The sequence below is a fragment of the Zeugodacus cucurbitae genome, chromosome 2 (genome assembly GCF_028554725.1).
Source record: "Zeugodacus cucurbitae isolate PBARC_wt_2022May chromosome 2, idZeuCucr1.2, whole genome shotgun sequence".
In the NCBI taxonomy this organism is placed as follows: domain Eukaryota; kingdom Metazoa; phylum Arthropoda; class Insecta; order Diptera; family Tephritidae; genus Zeugodacus; species Zeugodacus cucurbitae.
The window spans coordinates 30505776-30511833 of NC_071667.1; positions in this window are offsets into that span (position 1 = coordinate 30505776).

Consider the following 6058-nt stretch of genomic DNA (forward strand, 5'->3'; position numbering starts at 1 on the left):
TATAATTGGGCATTTGTTTCGGCTCACTAAAGCTGTGTCATCCGCAAAAGTTGATGTCAAAATATTACTAGCTGTTGGAAGGTCTGCTGTATATATTATGTATAGAGTTGGCCCTAAAACACTGCCCTGAGGTACACCAGCTCTTATTGGTCGTTCTTCAGATATGAAGTCTCCTACTTTGACAGTAAACTTTCTTTTTTTTAAATAAGACTCCAAGGTTTTATGCATTTCGAGAGGTAAGCTTTTTTTAATCTTATATAAAAGCCCGTCATGCCACACTTTATCGAACGCCTGAGCCACATCTAGAAATATAGCAGAACAGTACTCTCTATACTCGAACGCCTTTCTGATTTCGTTAGTAATTCTATTTACTTGTTCTACAGTGCCATGTTTTGCACGAAAACCGAATTGGTGCGTTGGTATTACATTATTTTCAAGGAGGAAAGGAGACATCTTTGATAGTAACACTTTTTCAAATATTTTAGAAAGACAGGGTAGAAGACTGATTGGTCTGTATGAAGACGGCTGTGTCAAGTCTTTACCTGTTTTCTCTATCATGATGATCTGCGACTTTTTCCATGAACTTGGATAGCACCCGAAACTGAGAATAGCGTTAAAGAGCAAGGAGAGTACTGTTAAAGCAATATTTGGTAACTCAATTAGCATTTTTGGAGTAATTTTATCGTGTCCTGCCGACTTTTTAGGATTCAGCTCTTTTATGATTTTAATAATTTCAGAAGATGACGTTTGAATAGACCCAAGCGACTCGTTAGCGCTATTGGAGATGATTGGCAGCTTAAAGCTGTTCTTTGGGCAATTAGGTTGAAATACCTTTTCTAGGTGATTTGCGAAACAATTTGACTTATCCTCGTCACTTCTTGCCCAGTTTCCACCCAAGCCTCTTATAGGCAAGTTGGAGTCGACTGGAGGCTTCATTGACTTTTGGGCTTTCCAAAGAGAATTTCCTTTGTTTGAATTTGGACACAGTTTCTTTATATAATTGTGAGTGTGGTATTCTTCCTCACGTTTAAGCGCTGTTTTTAGTTTTCGTACAGCATATTTTAGTTGCAGCTGAGTAGAAGGGGAGCGATTTAACTGCCATTCACGTCTAGCTCGCCTTTTTTCATTTACAAGCTTTTCTATTTCATTATTAGTGAGTTTTCTGCGGATAATCGGTTTATTGCTTATGTTTGGTGTTGCTATGACAGCTGCATTTGATGTTACATCATTAAATTCTCTTATACCTTCATCAATATCTCTTTCTGTATCTATTTTTACATCAATATTAATGTGGCTACTCACATATTTTTTGTATTTTAACCAGTTCGTTTTGTGAGATGTTAGACCCACCTTTGGCTCAACGAATATGGGTTCTTCACACAACTTTATTAGTACAGGTGAATGATCTGAAGATAAGTCTGTACATGTATCAACTGTCACAAGTGATCTATCTATATTTTTGGTTACAGCGAAATCAATTAAATCTGGTATTTTGTTACGATCACTGGGCCAGTATGTAGGCTTACCAGGAGATATTATATCAAGGTTATTGTGGTTCATAATGGTTTGGTACAACTGGCGTCCTTTCGGATTATTAAGACGTGACCCCCAGTACATGTGTTTTGCATTATAATCTCCACCTGCTAGAAATCTATGACCTAGCGTTCCAAAGAAGTCTTTAAATTCGCTATATGTAATTTTAAAACGAGGTGGGCAGTATATAGCCGATAGATTTAAATCACAACCCCGATTTTTTAACGATATTGTTGTAGCTTGTAACTGTGCTGTAGCATGAGAACCCAGAGTAAAGTGGTTTAATCGATTTCTAACCAATACTGCCGTTCCGCCATGTGCTTTTCCATCCGGGTGATTTGTAACATACAGTCTAAATCCCGGTATTTTAAAATTGTTTTTGTTTGTCAGATGAGTCTCTGATATTAACATTACATCTATATTTTTTTCAGACAGAAATCTAATTATCTCTAGTTTATGTTGGTTAACACCGTTAGCGTTCCATATACAAATGTTTAGTATGCTCATTTTTTACTTAATAAGGTTTGCAGCATTTGGTTTTGTGATTTTATTAAATCTTGGATCATGTTTTGCATTGTAGACATAAATTGTGTCATACATTGCGTAAGATTTATAATCATGGTTTCAATACCACCATTTGGAGGATTTTGCGGTGGTTGCATTTGTACATTGTTGCCTTTTACAACATTGGCATAGCTCCCTTGTACAGTATTATTTTTAATATTACTAGATTTCGGAATATGGTCTGTGATATCTATAATGTCAGTACGGGGAGTATGTAACATTTGGTTACGTCGTGCTTGAATTCCCTGTGACAACTTCGATTTCAAATCTTTATAAACAGGACAACCCCTGTAGTTGGCAGTGTGACTTCCTCCACAGTTGCTGCATTTTTTGTTTAAATCCTCTTTCTTGAGGATACATTTTGAAGTGGGATGTAAATCTCCACATACCACACAAACACTGCGTAGAGTGCAATAAGATTTGGTATGCCCATACTCTTGGCAGTTGGTGCATTGTACCGGACCGTTTCTTTTGTGTGGTTCTTCTACGGTTACTCTACGGTGCAGCAAATATTTTAAATTATATATTGGATGCACTTCGTTCTTTTTAAGCTGGTTAGAATTCGGCATCAATTCAATTCTAAACATTGGTTGTGGTACTTTGTTTCTGTTAAAGATGTTTACGACAGTTTTAACTTCAAAGCCACATTCTTCAAGAGCTTCTTTGATTTCACTAGAGTCTACAGATGACTCTATACCTTTAATTACTACAGCTAGGCCCTTTGAGCTCTTCAACTGATAGGAATAATAATTTTTGTTTTTATCCGACAAAAACTTTACAACATCCATAAAACTTTTCTCAGTGTATGTCTGTATTTTCGTTTCATCTATATTGCCTTTTTTTAAAGGCACTATATGAAAGTTTTTTGTACCTACAATTTCGCTTAATTTAGCAACAAGAGTATTTGAGCTACGCTCGCGCAAATATATTGGGGGCGGTTTGGCATACGCGACTGTGGTGGTACCCTTCGCATCATCATCAGAACCATTGCTTAGTACGGCAAATCTGTTGCCATTTAAAACGTCAGGTTTATTCTTGGTTGGCGTGCCGCCTAGAAATTTTTTAGGATTGACCGCTGACTTCACAGGACTTAATTTCCTTTTAATATTGACGTAGCGGTCAATGCCAATCTGAACAGATGGACCTTTTTTGATTTGTGCATTCTCACCTTGTGTTTTCTTCGCTGTCTGCTCGCTTGCAGGTACCTGCTTATATGTTGATGCGTTCGTGTTTGTTGCTGGCCGTTGTTGGCTGCCGTTCTCTGCTACTATTGTTGTTGCTAAGCTCTGCTTAGGGTGCTGCTCCGTTGATCGCTGAGATTTCTCATCCTTCTCGCCTTTGCCTTGTTTGTTGGTAGGAGCTGGTTTTGCAGGCTCGACAAAGCTAAAGTAGGCATTCAGAGAACCACATAAAAACGGAGTACCAATGAAAAATCGAAAAAGAAAGCCTCGGATGAGACACCCCCCTTTTGATGACGACTCCTGCAAACGTTTTAAGGATAATGATATAAGGGCATGCACCTGGAATGTCCGGACCCTTAATTGGGAAGGTGACTCTGCCCAGCTGGTTGATGTCCTCATACGACTAAGGGCTGACATCACCGCCATCCAAGAAGTGCGATGGACGGGACAAGGACGGAAGAAGGTGGGTCCTTGTGACATCTACTACAGCGGCCATATAATAGAGCGCAAATTTGGTGTTGGATTTGTGGTGGGAGAGAGACTCCGTCGCCGAGTCCTGGCATTCACCCCGGTGGATGAACGTCTAGCCACAATCCGCATAAAAGCGAGGTTCTTCAACATATCGCTTATTTGAGCCTACGCCCCAACGGAAGAGAAGGAAATTCAGCCTCCATGACGAAACATCGCCAAACGGCCTGAGGCTGATCGACTTCGCTGGGTCCCGAAATATAGTCGTCTGTAGTACCAGATTCCAGCATAAGAAAATACATCAAGCAACGTGGCTGTCCCCTGATCGAAACACGCGTAATCAAATCGATCACGTTGTGATAGACGGAAGACATGTCTCCAGTGTTTTAGACGTGCGTACGGTCCGAGGACCAAATATAGACTCGGACCATTATCTGGTTGCAGCGAAAATACGCACCCGCCTCTGTGCAGCAAAGAACGCCCGTCAACAAACACAAGGAAGGTTCGACGTCGAAAAGCTGCAAACGCAACAGACAGCCACGAAATACTCTACTCGACTTGCACTCCTGCTATCTGAGAGCACTCATCAGCATCTTGGTATAAGGGAACTGTGGGACGGCATCTCAAACTCACTGCGTACCGCTGCAACCGAAACCATTGGCTTTCGGAAAAGTCAAAAAAACAGCTGGTACGATGAGGAATGCCGTCTCGCAGCGGAGAGAAAACAGACTGCCTACCTCGCAACGTTGCAAACAACCACAACACGTGCTGGATGGGATAGATACCGAGAGCTGAAGAGGGAAGCGAGACGCATCTGCAGACAAAAAAAGAAAGAGGCCGAAATGCGTGAGTACGAAGAGCTTGAGAAGCTGGCAGACAGAGGAAATGCTCGAAATTTTTATGAAAAAATGAAGCAACTTAACGAAGGTTTCAAGACCGGAGCATCCTCATGTAGAGACTAAGGTGGTAATCTGGTAACCGATGTCCAGGGCATACTGGGATTATGGAGGGAACACTTCTCCGACCTGCTGAATGGCAGTGAAAGTACAATACCAGGAGTTGGCGAACCCGATTCCCCAATGACTATGGAATAGATGTTCCATTACCCGACCATGAAGAAATTCGAATAGCAATTACCCGCCTGAAGAACAACAAAGCGGCAGGGGCCGATAGATTACCGGCTGAGCTATTCAAATACGGCGGCGAAGAACTGATAAGGTACATGCATCAGCTTCATTGCAAAATATGGTCGGAAGAAAGCATGCCTGACCATTGGAATCTCAGTGTGCTCTGCCCAATCCATAAAAAGGGATATCCCACAATCTGCGCCAATTACCGTGGGATAAGCCTCCTAAATATCGCCTATAAGGTTCTATCGAGCGTACTGTGTGAAAGACTTAAGCCCACCGTCAACAAACTGATTGGACCTTATCAGTGTGGCTTTAGACCTGGAAAGTCCACCATGGACCGAATATTCACCATGCGCCAAATCTTGGAGAAAACCCGTGAAAAGAGGATCGACACACACCACCTTTTTGTCGATTTCAAAGCTGCTTTCGACAGCACGAAAAGGAGCTGCCTTTATGCCGCGATGTCTGAATTTGGTATCCCCGCAAAACTAATACGGCTGTGTAAGTTGACGTTGAGCAACACCAAAAGCTCCGTCATGATTGGGAAGGACCTCTCCGAGCCGTTCGATACCAAACGAGGTTTCAGACAAGGTGAAACCACTTCGTTGGAGGGACCAGGTGGAGTGCGACCTGGTTACACTTGGAATCTCCAACTGGCGCCGAACTGCGAAGGAAAGAGAGGAGTGGCGCGCTCTCATCGATTCGGCTATAACCGGCTAAACGGTTGAACGCCAATCACATACATACAATGGTGACTCATGGAGTACGTGTGGATTTCTGCCTGACCAATAACGCATATTTTGCTTATTGGTGATCCATTCAGCCAGGAATGAGCCTCATCGCTGAAGATAATTTTTCGATGAAACTCCGGATCATTTTCAAGTTGTTGCTCCGCCCAGTGGTCAAGCGACTTCTGTTCTTGCCTTAATTTGATCTTTTAAGAATGTAGGCCACGATGTTTTCGGTAGTAAATTTTAATAATTTCGATTCGTTGTTGGATCGTATATCTGTCCATGATGGAATGGCAAACCTGAAGATAAATGTCAAAAGAGTGAAAAAAATATGGCGTCGTTTGCTGTCCCTATCGGTCTACTTTTGTAGCGTCCCTATTGAAAAACCCTGTATACCCAAAAACCATTATAATAAGTGTTTAAGAGACTATCTACATATGTTTTATATTGA